Genomic DNA, 18,155 nt, shown 5'->3' with positions numbered 1-18,155 from the left:
TTATAAATATACCATATTCATATAGTTAGTGATAAGTAAAATTTTAATTTTTAATGAGATGACCCTCTTAGACAAACATTCTCAGGGTCTTTTTGATTATTTAGTAACTAATCTATTGATATTTTTAAATACAGCTTCACCAAACTACAATTCACAGAAGAGAGGATGGTTCTTACAAAAAATAAAGAAAAAAAGAAAAGCGAGCTCTGGTTCTCTCTGGACCTACAAAATAAACTGAGATCTCACAAAGTAAAGGACAGACATACAGGCTTGTTTAAAATCTATAAAGGAAAAGCCAAAGAGATGGTGCAGCAGGGAAGTCTTTTGCCTTGCACGCAGCCAATCCCCTGAGCACCATTTATTATCCCCTAGTAGAGTCACAGTAACTGTACACAAAACCAGAAATAGTCCCTGCACACCATGGGTGTGCCCGCTCCCCCAGTCCCCTCAAAAAATTAGAATCTCAATTTACCCGAACTTTACTCCCAAATGTAAGACACATCGGAAAGAAAAGATTTGAAGAACTAAAGACTGGGTGTATTTGCCTTATCTGTGTGAGGCCTTAGGGAGAGGGGAAGAGGGAGAGTGTGAGAGGGAGAGAGGGAGAGACTGAGAGGGGAGGGGGGTTTAGGGTAAGGGTGGGGGGAGAACAGAGACCAAACTCAAGATGGAGAGATAGAAGCAGGGTTAATATACTTGCTGCACCGGGCTACTATCCCTGATAGCACATATGGTTCCCCAGGGGGCGCCATCATCAAGTATGATCCCTGAGCACAGAACAAGAAGTAACTCCTGAGCACAAAACAACAAATAAGGTGTTTTCTTGTCAATTTAAGAAAAACTTGACATTGGAATTGGAGAAATAGTACAGTGGGGAGGGTGTTTCCCATGGCTGACCCAGGTTTGATGCCCAACATCCTACATGGTCCCCCAAGTACCACCAGGAATAATTTCTAAGTGCAGTCAGAAGTAACGCCTGAGTGTGGCAAAGGAAATTATCTCCTCAAAGAATGGGAATATTGTGAAAATATTTTAACTCCCATTTTTTAAAGAGAAAACGTCAAAATTAATGGCAGGCAGGAAACAAATTTTAACTACACAAAGAAAATGGACCAGTCATAAATGCTATAAATTTATCAGCTAGGTTGTACTTTTCGAAAGGGTAAGAATATGTGCTGGAAAGAAGCTAGACAAGAAAATTGTTTAGGGGAAAAGGGGAAAAATACAGTTAAAGTTCATTTGCTTTAGTAGGGATCACACCCAGTGGTTACGAAGGTACTAGGATTTGGCTCTGTGTTGCAAATACTCTTCCATTTGAGTTATCTCACAAGTTACAAGTCACACACTTTCAGGACATGCCTAAATTCAATTTTGTTTCCTAAATGAAATCATGAGTATATTTATATAATTCTAAGGTTATAAAGACATATTGACTGATGGGGAAAGCTTAGTGATAGATGAAATATTAGACACAATAGTACGCTGGGCTTAAGATGAACTTACTGGGGGGCTGGAGTGATAGCACAGCAGGTAGGGCATTTGCCTTGCACACGGCTGACCCGGGTTTGAATCCCAGCATCCCATATGGTCCCCTGAGCACCGCCAGGGGTGATTCCTGCGTGCATGAGCCAGGAGTGACCCCTGTGCATCGCCGGGTGTGACCCAAAAAGCAAAAAAAAACAAAAACAAAAACAAAAAACAAGATGAACTTACTGGGATCTAGTTTTATTCTTTTTTTCTACAAATTGAATTGCATCTCATAGCCTTTAAAACATGAACGTAATAGACTATTTCTTTTGAGAAGTCTTCATTTCTAAGCCTAAGCATACATATAGCAAGGCTTATTATGCTTTGACGTTAAGTATCAGAATATTTGGCAACTCTGCACTCTCCACAAAAGAGAGGTAGTTGATTTAAAATCTTGCAAGTACACGTTTCTCACAGACATAGCAAGATGCAACACAGGACTACAAGATGTATCCCCTACAAGTCAGCCAGGCACAATAATTCAACAACTACGGGAGAAAAAGGAGAGAATACACAGAATGCAAGACAATGCTCTGTTCATGGTCGTGTGGATTCTATTGACAGGTTGCTTCTCAAACATATACATTTAGAACAAAAGACCAAATTAGATGTTATCTAAAAAAAAATCCAAATTTAAATACACAGATTTGTTTTGAAAGAACAGATACACATCATAAATACATCTAAGTGTTAAACTACAGAATAAGAAAATAAGACTATTAAGCAATCAGTATTAAGAGAGATAACAGAATGATAAAGGGGTCAATTCCTCACAAATGCTAAAGGCCTATGTACATAATGAACAAAGCTTTAGAATACAGACCATAAAAAACTGATGCTGCTTCAAAGAAAACAAACAAACCCACATGGTAGTTGAGACTTTTAGTCCTTTCCCAGTTATCAATAGAGTAGTAGACAGAAAATCAGTAAGGATGTAAAAGACTTGAACAGAAAAATCAAATAACTTGATCCAGTTGACATTTAAGAATATCCAATGTCAGTTGAATGATTATTCCATAAATGTGACTATAACACTCATGAAAATTAACAAATGCTAGGCAACAAAAAAGTATGAATAAAAGATATATATTTTTTAAATGAGATACTTGAAAATCAATCTGGAAACTCTCCAAATATTTGAAAATTAAACAAGTTACTTCCATAGAACCCAGATACTAAACAGAAGGTCTAAAATGAAGTGATCTCAATTCCTATCTCAAGAAACTAGAAACAGAGCAAATTAACCCCAGGAAAAGTAAATAATCAGAAGCAAGCAGTGAAAAAAAAAAGAAAACATAAACAGAGGGGGGGGGGAATTCACTAGAACCAATGCCAGCTTGTGAGTAGGTGGTGGGAGTAGAGAATAAAATAAACAAACCTGGGGGCTTCACTGAATTAAAAAAAAGTTTAAAGATAAAATTAACTTGATAAACAACTCTTTAAGGAAAACAGAAGGAATACTCATTTTATCCCATGAGATAAATGTTATCTGAACAGTAAAACCCACTGTAGTAATTAAAAGGAGAATTATAGACCAGTGTTTTTCATAAACAAAGAACTTATAAAATCTTTAACAAAATATCAGACATTTTCAATATATATTATTTGAATAGTTATATATATTGAGACTATAACTTGAATAGTTATATATATATTATTGAGTTATATATATTAATTGGGAAATACGAGGTTAAGTGAATGTTTAAATCAAATTAATGACACTAATGAAATAAAGGAGAAAAGTCAAAAGTCTTAATAGAGGCAAATAAAAAGCTGAAAAATTTCACACTATAAAAAATTTTTATAAAAATTTTCAGCAACCCAGAAATAGAAGGAAACTTCCTAAGCCAGCAAATTGTCATGCACAAAAATCCTACACTTAATGAATGAATGTTGAATGTTATCTGGCATGACTGGGAAAATAAGGCTGTCCATTTTTTTCCTGACTTCTAGTTCCAGCTAATCGGTCCAGTACAAATAGAAGATACCACTGTAGCACTGTCGTCCCGTTGTTCATCAATTTGCTCAAGCGAGCACCAGTAATGTCTCGACTGTGAGACATGTTGTTACTGTTTTTGGCATATCAAATACACCACAGGGAGTTGCCAGGCTCTGCTGTGCGGGCAGGATACTCTCAGTAGCTTGAAGGCTCTCCGAGAGGGACAAAGGAATCAAACCCAGGTCGGCTGCATGCAAGGCAAACACCCTACCTGCTGTACTATCACTCCAGATAGAAGGTAGACAAACAGAAGGTAAAGAAATAAAAGGCAGACAGGCTGGGAAGGAAAGAAAAAAAAGCAAAACCCCTCATATTCATAGATGACATTCATAAAAAAACATGTTGGGGCTGGAGCGATAGCACAGCGGGTAAGGCGTTTGCCTTGCACGCAGTCAACCCGGATTCGAGTCCCAGCATCCCATATGGTCCCCTGAGCACCGCCAGAAGTAATTCCTGAGTGTAGAACCAGGAGTAACCCCTGTGCATCGCCGGGTGTGACCCAAAAAGCAAACAAAAAAAAACAAAAAAAATGTTAAAATGTTTTAACAAAGGAACCCACCAACAACAAAAGTTACATGAAATATGTACAAGAGGTATACAGACCTATACCATGAAAACTGAAAATCAAATATTAAAGACGACCTAAATAAATTTGTAGAAACTGACAATGACAAACCAATCCCACCAAACATTTTGTTTTTTAATCATTCCTGGCTCTGTACTCAAAGATGACTCCTGCTGTGGATTGGGGAACCACACACAATGCTGGAGATCAAACCCTGCCCAGCTGTATGCAAGACAATAAAAACTAATAGAAACAAATGTTACAGTGGCTGGAGCAATAGTACAACGGATAGGGGTGCACACTGCCAAGGCGGGTTCAATCCCTGGCACTGCGTAGATTTCCCTGAGTCTCACTATGAGGAATTCCTGAGTACAGAGACAGAGGTAAGCAGTGTGGTACCCAAAATAAAATAATGAATAAATAAAAGATTAATTATTGCAGAAACTAAACAATTATACATAGGTCTAAAGCTGAACCACTTAAACCTATACTGTGAATGTTTCACTGAAATGTATCACTGAAAAGGTAAAATTAAATTTAGAGTAAAATTAATAACCTACTTCTAAATCAGATGTAGTGAATGGTTAGCCAGAGTTCTAAACCCAGGGGAAATATCTTTAAAGGTCAAGTAAGATGTACTAATTGAAAGATAAAATATATGATTGGATAATAAAATTCCTTATGCTGCATGTTGCCAATCTGATTTTCATACACTTATTTTTCTGTTTCTCATTTTGAGATACTTCTGTTGAATATGTAAATCATTACATGTTTCAAAAGTAAAAAGTTGTATTGAAAAGCAGACCAGGGGCCAGAGATAGAATACAGTGGGTATGACAATTTGCCTTGCATGTACCATGACCTGGACCAGATCCCTGGCATCCTGTGTGGTACCCTGATCTTAAAGTGATCCCTGAGTACAGGCCAAGAGCAACCCCTGAGCATCAAGAGGGCATGGTCCCCACAAACAAAACAAAAAACAAGGAGACCAGATTTCACTTCCCTCCCTGTCCCTCACTTCCATTCACTTAATTACAATCCTTGCAAGACACCGCTTTTACTGAACTAAGTTTCTGCTTAATCCTAGTAATTAACTTTTGTGTTATGTTTAAGAAGCCAAAGGGTTGTGGCGCTTTGTGTCCCAGCCCAAGGAGTGTATGCCCTGCTTCTGGACACACCTGAGCTCATGTGGAAATACGCCTTGAAGCAGGGTCAGGGCCTGGAGTGGATCAGCATTCCCAGCCTCTCTCCTCAGTCAGTGCACTGACATTAACCCTGGAGACAGCATGCTGTAATCAAATTCATCTGCAACCCGTAATTATGGATTTAGTCAAAAATTTGCTACCAAGAGGAAAAGAGAAATTAGTATTTTTTTTTTTTTTGGCTTTTTGGGTCACACCCGGCGATGCTCAGGGGTTAATCCTGGCTCTGCACTCAGGAATTACTCCTGGCGGTGCTCAGGGGACCATATGGGATGCTGGAAATCGAACCCGGGTAGGCTTTGTGCAAGGCAAATGCCATACCCGCTGTGCTATCGCTCCAGCCCCAGAGAAATTAGTCTTCCGGTGGTTAATCCCCCATGTAGTGACTCCCTGAAAAGCTAGGAAGTCACAGGAAAAGGGCTGCTTGAGCTGGTGGCAGAAATGGTAGAGAAGTTAGGGATGGAACTTTGCCCCTGGCTCTGGATCTTTCACCAAGAGACCTCTTCTACTTAGTCACCATCAGAGAGAACAGCCTAGAAGAGATTTTGAAAACAATGAAAACTAAAGGTCTACAGGGGACCACCACTGTACTTTCCAGGCAAGCAGATGGAAAAATCCTGAAGTTTACCAAGTCCTGATGTTTAGTGGATGCCCTAGATTGTATCAAATATATGTGCATCAGATAACGAATTCTACTGAATATATGTATGCAAGTATAAGGATCACCCCTGATGGGTTCTGGGTTCCATGTGGGGTTGCAGGGATTGAACTCAGGTCTACTGCATGAAAGGCTCTACAGGCTCTAAAGGCTGTGTTATCTCTCCAGCTCCCGATAAAATGACACTTAAAATGAAAACAAAGTCATTTCTTGGACAAAATTGAGAAAGTGGTCATATAGAGAAAAATGAAAGGGCAGAATTCTCTGTCACCCAGGAATAAGGCCTACAAATGTACTAGCACCAAAAATAAATTTTTTAAAATCTATATATAAAAATATAATTGCCATTTATATGTAAAATACAAATGAAAAAATCATTTCAGTGATACCTGTTAAAACAAAAAATGAAGTCAACCTAAATGCCCCTCAGTAGAAGGGTTAGTAAATATAGTTTATCGTATGTCACATAACATGAATGACAGACATATCTAGCTTGGCATTTACATATATGTCATGTCTATATATACTGAACCAGAAGGGGTTCATTCATGATGTATTATTGTGTTTAAATAAGCAATATTATCCTGTATATAAAAAGTTCTGAAAAATCAAGGAGAGGGTATGTTGTATGTGTATAAGATGATCTCATACAGTGGGGATAGAGGAATGTTCTGATTTTGGCAGGGTAGTATTTTCACAATAACATTCTCATGAAAATTTTATCAAGATTTTTATTGCAAACCATGTTTAGATAATACAATCTGGTCCTGGTGGGGGGGGGGGGGAAGGGTCGGTAAGTCAGCAGTGGAGGGAAGCTAAGCTTAGTGGATAGAAAGCTATATGCACGAAGCTGTCATTAACATTAATTCCTGGTGCCTCAAGAAAAATTGTGAAATAAAAATTTATTTTTTTAAAAAAGAGGGCTTATTCTACAGTTTAAGTAGATGGTTGCAGTCTCTTCCCAATGTTCAGGACTCTCCTTTAACTATGGTGACATCACTAGTCCTGTCTCTTGATACCCAGCCCAGATGACAATGCCCTGGTCCTAAAACCCACTTGTCTGCCTGCAGCATACAATGGCCCAGTCTAATCCCCAAGCCGTTCTCTGTCCAGTGTCTGTGTTCCTGGTCTGAAATCTACAACCGAGACCCTGGAACCTTGCCAGGATCTGCTGCTCTGGAATCTATGCTTGGTTTCTCCAGGGCTGCACCATAGCGGCTACCTGTCACCAGGCTTTCCTTGGTCTCTGACCACCATCACGTGCATGTGGGTGAGAATCTCTGCTCTGATGCCTTCCAGGGGTCACAAGTGACGGGGCAAAAAGCTAGTAATTAACCCCAACCCCCCGAACTTTTGCATATTTTTCATATACAAAAGGTAACAATACTGTATGTGCCAATCAGCATACACACTGCTTAGTTTTCATCACTTTAGCCACATATCCCAGGAATTACTCTTTATCAGTAAACACACAACTTCATTATTTTTTTCTCCATTTGTATGGATATACCCTACTTAAACTCGGTCTTCTCTGAAGGCTTGTTTCCTATCTTTTACTATTGTAAGATGACACTGTGAGTCTGTCTAAACATCATTTTATATTCATTACAAATGTATCCTTAAAATAGACTTCTATAAATGGGTTTGTGGGTTAATGGATTAAAGGATCTGCAATTTTGTTAGAAAATGCCAAATGTATCCTCTTTAGAAACATATGACAATACTGAGCTCTTCAGATCTTCAGAGTACATTAAAATAAGCTCTTGGAATTTTTCCCTAATTCATGAGTTACCACGGTATAGTTTTGTCACTCCTTATTAAGTTTGACATCTTTTTATGAGCATTATTATATCTGTATTTAGTATACTGTCAGTTTTTACCTTAAAAAAAAAATTAGAACTGTCAAGGGGGAAGACATGGGAGAAGGTAGGACTCCCGGGGACACTGGTGGTGGGATTGGTGTTGCAACATTGTATGTCTAAAGCAATTCTATTATGAAAGGCTTTTGAAAGGGCACTGGTGGAGGGATGTAAATTAAATGCAAACATGAAAGTTCATAAGTTTGTAACTACCTCACGATGATTCACTAGTAAAAAAATTTTTAAATAAAATAAAAATTAAAAAAAATAAAAGTAAATTAATTAGAGATGGTGTCTCAATATAAAAAAAAACCTACAAAGCAACTCAAAACTATTCATCAGCATATACTGTTAATAAAACGGATGGGCCTGAGCCACAGTACAGTGGGTAGGGAGTTTGCCTTAAAGGCAGCCAACCCAGGTTTGATCCCTGACATCCCATATGCGTGCCCCCCCATCCCCACTCCCGCACCACCAAGAGTAGCTCCTAAATGCAGAGCCAGGAGTAATCCCTGAGCATCAGCAGGTGTGGCCCAAAAGGCCAAAAATAAAAGAGGGGATGGAAAGGAATACATATTTTTAAAAATAATAAAACTGATCCCAGAAAGATAACTACAATGGGTAACCCTTGCACACAACCAACCCGAGTTCAATCCTCAGCATGACATATCCCCAAGGAGTAATCCCAGAGAGCTGTTAGGATTAAGCCCTAAACATAGCTGGGTGCCCCTCCCCACCTTTGACCCAAAATGGAGCTACTAAGAATAATAATAAAGTAGGGCTAGTGCATCAGAAGCCTGATGGTGCTTTCAGGCTTCCTGATATCCCAAAACTGCCACTGTGCCTCTGGTCAGACCCCAACAACTTGGGACCAAGTTTCCAGAGAAATTAAATGGCCAAAAGTTAGGTATGTGAGAGTCACACCCACAAACCACCTCCAGCTCAGCTATACAAGCTCATGTTATCGGCCATGCTTCAGATATTCACAAATGAATCTTGGAGGAGAGCATGTTTTCCTACCTAGGAGGGGGGCAGGTGTCCCTTCGCCTGCCCCAAATGAACCCCAGCAGCTGCAAAACCTCACTGCCACGCTCACGGCCAACCTTTACAGGCTGTCTCATTGGGAGCTCCCCTTTCCCCCACAGAATGAACTTGCTGAAAAACCCAGGCATGAGGGACCTGTGACTGAAAACTCCAGGCTTCTTGGAGTTGGGGATGGGCAACCTTCTCCATCTCCCTGCCCTTCTGGTTTTTACGGCAGTCACGCCCACAAACTGCCTCTGGGCGCCATTTAAGTGCATTAATGGCCATGATTCAGAGACACAAATGAAACTTAGAAGAGAGGAGCATGCCCAGAGATGTCTCCACACCCCAAATATTTAAAAATTTTAGAATTCCAAGAATACTTAGCCACCTTCACGGCCATGTGGCATCTCATACTATTCATGGAAAGCAATACAAAATAAATTATTTAGCATCTGCCTAAGGGGCAGACTAGGGTGGTGGTGGCAAGATTCAAAGTAGTGGTAGAGGGAAGGTGTAATGCTGGTGGAATTGATGTTGAAGTACTGAATGTAAACAATTATTGTGAACCACTATAAAAATTAAATTTAAAAATTAAAAATGATTACTAAAATATTTTTGACAATAATGAAATTATCTATAAATCAAACAACTGCTTTAGTAATATTAGAACAAAGATAATACCAGAGATAACACAGAAACAAATTGAATCAAATAAAAACATTAAAATCTTGACTGATATAAAATAATATGCATAACTGAATTCTTAAAAGTATTTCTGGGCCAAAGATGTGTAGTGTAATGGACTGAGTGCATGCTTTACACTCAGGAGATCTGGTTCAATTCTGAGCATGGGTCCCCCAAGCACCACGAGGAGCAGTCCCTAATCAGAGCTGGGAGTGCCCTGAACACTTTTAGGTCAAAAACAACATTTTAAAAATAATTAATAAAAATATTTCCTGGGGCTGAAAACGCAACTTAGCGGGAGTGTTGCTTTACAGTTGCTTTACACGTGTATGAAGACCTGGGTTTGATTTCCTGCACTACCAAAACTATTTTCCCCTAATTCTATGTAATGAAACTTTTGAAAGTAATCATATCCCAGAAATACATTTAGGTATTTGCTACTTAAATACTATTCAAGCACCCACTCCCCCACAAGACCCAGACTTTTTAAGACCAAAGAGGGAATTGTTTAATGAAGCTTAAATTTGGTAACAGGGCTGCTTACTTATATGCCTCAAACCCATAGCAATGTGAGGTTGGTAGTGCATATTCCTAGAATAACAATTTAGTCTGTGCCAAGGTTGAGGGTAAATTCCAATACTCTAAAACTTGGGAACTGTGTGATTTGGCTAGTATGATGGTTTCCTGAAAGATAACAGAAAAGTCTGTCATTATCTGATTCCTTTAGGTTGCATTAAAAAAAAGAAGGCCTATGCTAACTTTTCAAGAATTCACAGATAAAAAAAAAACCTAAAATGTTACATACAGCTTGAAGGGAAAGTTAACAACAGGTGAATAACAGAGAGCAAAAAAGGCTTTGTAAAATTAGTTTGGGAAAGCTACCGTATACATAGCCAACCAAAGGATGTCAATAAGCCATAAAATCAGTCTGAGGCAAAAAAGAAAGAAAGAAAGAAAAAGAGTGAAGAAATAATTCAGTAGAGGAGGAAAGAGTCTTATTTCCAGAGTTACCGTAATATTCAAGATTTGAATTCACAGATTAAAAAAAACTCTAAAATGTTACATACAGCTTGATAGGAAAGTTAACAAAAGGTAAGTAACACATACAACAAAAAAGGCTTTGTAAAATTAGCTTGGGAAAGCTACCGTATACATAGCCAACCAAAGGATGTCAATAAGCCTTAAAATCAATCTGAGGCAAAAAAGAAAGAAAGAAAAAGAGTGAAGAAATAATTCAGTAGAAGAGGAAAGAATCTTATTTCCAGAGTTACCATAATATTCAAGATTTCCAATTAACTGATTACAAAAAATATACAAGAAAATAGGGACAGGAGGCAGGGTATTTTCCTTGCACATGGCTGACCTGGGTTCTATCCCGGGCATCCCTATAGTCCCCCAAGCACTGCCAAGAGTAATTCATTCCTGTCTGGATGCAGAGCCAGGAGTAATCCCTGAACATCACTGGGTGTAATCCAAAAACAAACAAACAAACAAACAAAAATAAAAACCCAGGAAATGTGGCTCATTCACAGGATTAAAAAAACTGACAGATCTCTACTCTCTACACTCCACTCCTTATGGATGACAAGCCTCATCCATAAATTGATCTGTTGAAAAACTCAGGTATGCTGTTTTGGGGGATAGGCAACCTCCCCCATCTCCCTGTTCTTGGGGAAGGAAGCCTGGCAGTCACGCCTATGAACTGCCTAATGGCCACGATCCAGAGACATAGATACATCTCAAAAAGAGATCAACAAAGCTGCAGAGATGTTTGTGGACCCCAAAGTCACCATTCAGCTAAAAAATTTAACTCTAGTTGTATCACCCCATTCAAAACTTTTGAATTCCTGTAGCTCACACACTACACACCACTGATGAACCAAGAGTTAGCACACCACATTGCATGGGTTGTAAAGTAGAATTTTGATTATAAAGAAAACAAATACACAAGGCTTAACTAGTAACAACATACCAGTAACCTTTTCTACAAGGGTTTAATGGCTCCATGGTGAGATACAACAATATTCACACACCTTCTAAGGAAATACTTTTAAATCATTTTTAGTGAATTTTAACAAGCAATAAAATAAATTATTCAGGGCCTGCTCTAAGGGCAAATTTGAAGGATAGTTGGAAAAATTGGAATTAATGGTTGTGGGGAAGTGCACTGGTAGTAGGACTGGTGTTGGAATACTGAAAGTAATAAATCATGAACAACTTTATAAAACTAAATTTTAAAAAATACTGACAAATTTAAATTAAAAAAAACTGACAAAACACAATCAACATTTCTGAAAGTTATTAAAATGACTGACACCAAAACAGAAAAAGAAAATGAACAGAAGTTGAGGGGCCTATGGAACACCATCAAGCATATTAGCATACGTATCATGGGAGTCTCAGAAGTAAAAAGGGGCAAGTAAAAACATTCAAAGAAGGGCTGGGCTGGGGATATGGCTCAGTGATAGAGGGCATGCCTTACATGTGAAGACCTACATTCATAGCATGCAAGCGCGCGTGCACACACACACACACACACACACACACACACCAACACATACATAATAATGGCTGAAAATTTACTAAATTTTATCAAAAGACACGAATCAACATATCTAAGAAACTCATTAAGCTTCAAGTAAGATAAAAATCAAGATGTTGTTAGTGTAATTTTACAATTCTACTTCTCTCATACTTTGGAGTTAATGACTTTTGCTTATTGATAATTTATAATGGAGCAATTGATAATTTATTATGGAGCAATTCATTTGTGGCTTTTCAAACTACTATGCAAACTATGTATATTCCTTATTGAGAGCGGTAGCTGCAGTTTCTGAGCTAGCAGACAGAACAAACAAAAACTGTTAACCCCAACTTTTTTTTTCTTTTCGGGTCACACCCGGTGATGCACAGGGGTTCCTCCTGGCTCATGCACTCAGGAATTACTCATGGCGGTGCTCAGGGGACCAAATGGGACGCTGGGAATCGAACCTGGGTCGGCTGGGAGCAAGCCAAACGCACTACCTGCCGTGCTATCGCTCCAGCCCCTTAACCCAAAATTTTTGAGCCCTCCTAATAGCAAGTACCTTTTCCTTCATCAAGAAGGCATTCCCCAGGATCCAGAGCAATAGTATAGTGGGTAGGGCATGACCCAGATGGTCCCTTAGCCCTTAGGAGTGATCCCTGAACAGAACCAAGAGTAAACTGAGTGCTGATGGGTGTGGTCACAAAACAACAAAAAGACAAAATTAACAAACAAGCATGCAACTCCAGACAGCAATAAATTATTGAAATCTGATAATTTTTCCCACTATATAGATTTTAGTGGAAGGACTAAACCCCCAAAGTCCTACTCTGACATTTTAAATGCCACTTTGACTTCATCATAAGTTAAAACTAATTGTACATTTAAGAGCACTACCAAGAGTCTGTTTGTGGCTTTCTCACTCTCAGCATTCTTCGCACAGACATGGAGGTGCTGAGCCAGTTGATCATATTGAGCCAGTTGATCATATTCCTCATCAATGTTGTCAAGGAGGGCATCTTCCCATGTTGCTGCAATAGTGCCAAAGAGCTCCCAGTTGGTGGTCATTCTGGGAGTTGCTTTCTTAGACTTAAATTTTGCAGACTTTTCTCCCTGCTCTGTGAAGTAGAATTTCGCACGAAGGAGATGGTGGTCCGATCCCATTTAGAATTTTGGGACAACAGCGACATTGGTCAGGCAAAACCTTCGATTGAATATGATGTGGTCAATTTCATTGTGGAACTGTCCACCGGGAGACTCCCATGTCCAGCGTTTAGATTCGGCCTTCTGGAACTGTGAGTCACCATGGATGGTCTTGGTCGACATGATGAACTCAGACAGTCTCTCACCCTGATCGTTCCATTCTAGGCCATGGGTCCCAATGTGGAGTTCTCTGAATGAACGATTTGAGGCTCTTTCTGTTCCTGGAGCGAGCAGGTATCATTGGGCTACACTAGCTTGCGACAGGGACAAATGGAGATGTTACTGGCACCCGCTCGAGCAAATCAAAGATCAATGAGACTACAAGTGATACCAAAAGAGTGTAAAAACTACCCATAGAAATGGATAAAATATTTAAGCTCTATCTTAATATATGTCTAATATCTAAACTATATAAAGAACCTCTACAATTCAACAACAAAAATTCAAGGAAGCAAGGATACACACAACTACAAGAGGTATATGAAATGGACCATATCATCGCTACAGAAATGCAAATCAAAACCACAGAAATATACTATCACTTCACACGCACAAGGTAAGCCAATTTCCAGACCAAACCCGACCAAATACAAGAGTCAGTTACTGAGTATGTGGAGAAATGAGAACTCCCGCATGTGTTGCAGGTGGAACGTAAAATGGTTCATCCACTATGGAAAACAGATGCACAGGTCTCAGGGAAAAAAAAATTACTATGACTCAGACAGATATAGATACTATTCATTAATTCCATTGCTGTACCCCAAAGAAATAAAAACAGGCCCTCAAACTTTACTAATATTCAAACCATTATCATTCACAGTGGTTAAAAAAAAAAAAAAAAGAAAGATTCTGTGGCTTTCTTAGACTTAGGAAAAGCACAGCTCCCTCATTCTTAAAAGCCAAACACTCAGGGAAATCCTAATCATGTGGAGAGTTGACAGTTGATAGCATGGAAGAGAACAACCCAAGTCCAACAACACACAAGAAAGAAAATGTACCATATATTCATCTAATGCAATTATCACTCAGTCATAAGAAAGAAGTAAAATTCTGATACCTGATGCAAAGAACCTAAGAAGTCTCACTTAGGGGCTGGAGCAAGAGCACAGCAGGTAGGGCATTTGCCTTGCACACAGCCCGACCCGGGTTCGATTCCCAGCATCCCATATGGTCCCCTGAGCACCGCCAGGGGTGATTCCTGAGTGCAGAGCCAGGAGTAACCCCTGTGCATCACCAGGTGTGACCCAAAAAGCAAAAAAAAGAAAAAGAAAAGTCTCACTTATTATGCTAAAAGAACATGCTGGGATAGAGAGACACCTCAATGGACTGAGTATATGCTCTGCATATAAGAGGCCTGACTCCTGAAACCACGTAGTGCCCTAATCACTGCTGGGGGTGGCCCCCAAACAGAAAAAATCAACATTAAATAAGATGTACTTACACTTACACAAGGTATCAGGAAAAATCGTTTGTATAGAAAGTTGGATAGAAATTACCAGGGTTTGGGGAAGAAAAATGTTTTGTTACGTAATGGGTAAGAGTTTAATATGAAAAGAAAGTTATGGAAATAATTGTGGTAGTTATACAACATTATGAAAAAATTTGTACACTTAAAAAATGATTATGACAAAACTAGGGATGCAGTCAGTGACGGGACACATAACTTTATGTATGAGACCATGGGTACAATAGCATTAAAAAAAGATTAAAAAGTTAATTTTGTTATATATGTTACAGTTTTAAAAATACTATCTGGGGCCAGAGTAGGGTGGATAAGGTGTTTGCCTTGCACATGGCCTACCCAGGTTTGATCCCCAGCACCTCAGTCCCTCAAAAACCACCTGAAGTGACCATTTTTCAACACAAAGCAAGGAGCAAGCCCCGTGCACCACCAGGTATGGTCCCAAATAAACAAAAGCTATTTGGTTGGAATGAAAGTACAGCAGTAAGGTAATTGTCCTGCATGTGGACAACTCCGTTCAATGGCTAGAACTGCTAATGGGCTCACCAGAAGTGATCCAGTAGCACAGAACCAGTAGTCTCTGAGTACCACTGGCTATGGTCCAAATGCCAAACAAAAACCTCCAAACTATTCAAGAAACTGTTACAACATAAAGTAAAAAAGAAATAGAAATGAACAAAATGCCATGAGTCACACAGTTCTTTAAAGAAACTGATGAGATGGCAAACTTCAGGAGGAAAGTAGAAGGAAAGAGAACAGAAGAGACAGACAGAAGGGAAGAGAGGGAAGAATGGAGTAAATGTGTGTGCCCATCAAATCAGTACCAGTAAAGAAAATACCACATTAGTTGAAAGATATTGAATAGAGTAATTAGCAGACTCTGAACAACTATCAACCAAATGTAAAACTTATGAAATATGGTGAGGACTGGAGTGATAGCACAGCGGTGTGGCCAACCTGAGTTCGATTCCTCCGCCCCTCTTGGAGAGCCCAGCAAGCTACAAAGAGTATTGAGCCCACGCGGCAGAGCCTGGCAAGCCACCCATGCGTATTAGATATGCCAAAAACAGTAATAATAAGTCTCTCAATGAGAGACGTTACTGGTGCCCGCTCGAACAAATCGATGAGCAACGGGGTGACAGTGACATGAAATACAGAAATCCCTATAAAATTAAAACTGAAGGCTACCACCAGTAGCCTCTCAAGTCAAGAAAACTGGAAGCATCTCAGCTTGTAAAACTTCATACAAGGGTTAGGGTGTATGCAAGGCCTGGGCCTGACCCAGGTTCAATCCCACAAGGCCTCCCAAGATCACCAAGTACAGTCTTACCTCTCCCCTCCCAGTCTCAAATGCTGAATTTCTGGGTGTAGCCCCCACAACAATTTAAAAAAATATATTGAGATAGTAAGAAGACTACATAAAACTGGTTCAAAGACCAAGTTCTCCCAAAAGGTCAAACAGAATGAGTAAATACACTAAACAAAAATAGATGAGAAAGAAATTAGAATGGGGAAGGGGAGTGCGGAAATAGGGAATGACAGTACAGAATGTAGGGCATTTGCCTTGCATGGAGCCAAACCCCAGTTTGATCCCCTGCATCCAAAATGGTCCCCTGAGCACTGCCAGGAGTAATTCCTCAGTGCAGAGCCAGGAGTAACTTACCCCTGAGTTTCGATGGATGTGACCCAAAAAGCTAAAAAAGAAAAGAAACAAAACTAGAGTGGGCACTTCATAACTGTTGAAATCCAAATGGCCCATAAACACGTTAGAATACTCATACCTGGTATTTAGGAAAAACTTATCATAATGAAACTTAACAAGAAAAATCCACCTGATTACCAAGAGCGAAAATGAGAACACCAAATATTTGGAGCAAATGGTGCAGTATAGATAAACTGGTTCAAGTTTACGGGCCCTGAGGGTTGGCTCAGTTGCAAAATGTACCTGTTTTACGAGTGTTGATACTTCACACAGCTGCCCTGTCTTGAGTGAGGCCACTGTGGCGCTGTTGTCCGGAACCTCTCAGCCTGCCAGAGAGTACACAATCTCCAGGGCACAGCCACCCCCAGCAGGCACTACAACCATAAGTTTGCAAATGTGACAAGCAAGCACGTGTCAAGGGAAGTGGGGACGAAGCTTAAGTTAGAGTCATGTAATGCATGACCAAGTTCTACCTCTCAGTAAAAAACTCTGAACTCAAGGTCAGCCACAATTCAACAGGCTAGTGCCTGCGATGCAAGTAGAAGGCCCAGGTCCAACCCTTGGTCTCCCAAGCACTGACATGTGTAACCCAAAAATTATTTTCAAAAAATTAAAAAAACAAAACAAAATGCCCCCAAGGACCCACACATGAACAAGAATGTTAATTACAGCTGTTTTTAAAAGGAAATGAGGGGACTCAGTAGTTAAGTGCATATTAAGGATGCACTTAATATGAGGCCCTGATACCACTAAACAAAGGCAAGTGAGTCACATTTCAAATATACTTCAATAGTATAAAGCTGATGTGGTTTATTAGTACAATGTATAGCATGGGCAGAGCACTTGTCTTGGACACCACCAACCCAGGTTCGATCCCCTCCGTCCAATATGGTACCCTGAACCCACCTGAAATGATTCCTGAGTACAGAGCCAGGAGAAACACCTGAGCACTGCTGGGTGTGACACCTCTAACCCCCCCAAAAAGGAAGAAAGCATATTGATAACAAACCTTTCCACAAAAAACTGGTTATTAAAATTCTATATTAATTTGACTATAAAAACAAATTTGATTCATCACTCAAGTAAACTCATATTTACTAATATTGCAGAAGTAAAAAATTTCAAACTTTTTAAGTTTGGGGCTGGAGCAATAGTAAGTGGGTTGGGTACTTGCCTCATATAAGATGTGGCTGACCCATGCTCAGATCCTCAGCATTCCATACAGTCCCCTAAGCCTGCTAGGAGTGATCCCTGAACTCAGAGGCAGGAATAAGTCCTAAGCACCGCCAGATGGGCTTTACCCCTACCCCCAACTAAACAAAAGATATAAGATATTCAAGAATTAGGGGGGGCGGGGGAAAGCTGGTCCTCATCTTTCACTACTGTAAATTGTGCAGTGACAAATAATCCAGTACAAGCCCGGCAAGCTACCGAGAGTATCCCACCCACACGGCAGAGCCTGGCAAGCTACCCATGGTGTATTCAATAAGCCAAAAAGAGTAACAATAATGGGCCTCATTCACCTGACACTAAAAGAGCCCCGATTATGGCAGTGTTAAGAAGGACGAGCAAGGAGAGGATAAAATCCCAGAGACAAACTAGACTGCCAAAACAAAGAAGGACTAAAATGACTGTGTACTTTCAACGCATGTACACTGGCATCAGAAGCATCCATTGAGGACCTGATGGTGCAAGCTCAGAAGATCAAGTACGACATCACTGGTCTGACTGAAACGAGAAGGCA

The 18,155-nt window shown here is 39.8% G+C and overlaps 1 protein-coding gene across 2 annotated transcripts in view; it reads right to left on the bottom strand.

Annotated features, from left to right (window-relative positions):
- TRIM24 (tripartite motif containing 24) overlaps positions 1 to 18,155 on the bottom strand; it is a 123,586-nt gene that overhangs the window by 72,085 nt on the left and 33,346 nt on the right. The window lies entirely within an intron of this gene.

Source organism: Sorex araneus, chromosome 1 (assembly GCF_027595985.1).
Source record: "Sorex araneus isolate mSorAra2 chromosome 1, mSorAra2.pri, whole genome shotgun sequence".
Taxonomy (NCBI): domain Eukaryota; kingdom Metazoa; phylum Chordata; class Mammalia; order Eulipotyphla; family Soricidae; genus Sorex; species Sorex araneus.
The sequence above is the reverse complement of the archived record's forward strand: the minus strand, read 5'-3'. Positions and strand labels throughout refer to the sequence as shown.